The 565-nt window shown below is 48.7% G+C and overlaps 1 non-coding gene across 1 annotated transcript; it reads left to right on the forward strand.

Annotated features, from left to right (window-relative positions):
* Window positions 1-155: 155 nt before the first annotated feature.
* Window positions 156-226, forward strand: trnag-gcc. Its single transcript has one exon. It is a non-coding gene; the product is annotated as a tRNA-Gly (tRNA).
* The last annotated feature ends 339 nt before the right edge of the window (window positions 227-565 follow it).

Genomic DNA, 565 nt, shown 5'->3' on the forward strand with positions numbered 1-565 from the left:
AACCTTCCCGTGTATCCAGTCTTTCTGCTGCTTGTTTGGAGCAAGTGTTTTTCAGCCTTTGTTCCTGCTCATATAAATGATATTTCTTTTCAGATGGACTTGCCTGGAAGTGCAGGCCTAGCAACAACCATCTGCTTGATTCTGCCCTAGGTATAGCATTGGTGGTTCAGTGGTAGAATTCTCGCCTGCCACGCGGGAGGCCTGGGTTCAATTCCCGGCCAATGCAGGATTTGCTCCTTTGCTCCAAGCAAATTGTGCTGAATGGCCTCTTATGTGAGCTCAGATTTGTGGCCCATTGACAGTGGGCCATCTGGAAATGACTATTAGAGTGCTCTTGCTCGTTGCCACTTTTCCAGCTGATTCAGCAATGTTGTTTAGCCATCTGACATGGATGAGTTGAGGTGATGCAGCATGTTTGAAAAGGAAACTAACCTCCCCGTCAGGGAATTGAACCCCAGTCTCCCACGTGACAGGCGGGGATACTGACCACTATACTAATGAGGAGATGTTTGTGGGCACTCTAAGCAATGCCGGTGGGTTCCATTCCCAGTCAGTGTACCTTGAC

Source organism: Plectropomus leopardus, unplaced genomic scaffold, assembly GCF_008729295.1.
Source record: "Plectropomus leopardus isolate mb unplaced genomic scaffold, YSFRI_Pleo_2.0 unplaced_scaffold90115, whole genome shotgun sequence".
In the NCBI taxonomy this organism is placed as follows: domain Eukaryota; kingdom Metazoa; phylum Chordata; class Actinopteri; order Perciformes; family Serranidae; genus Plectropomus; species Plectropomus leopardus.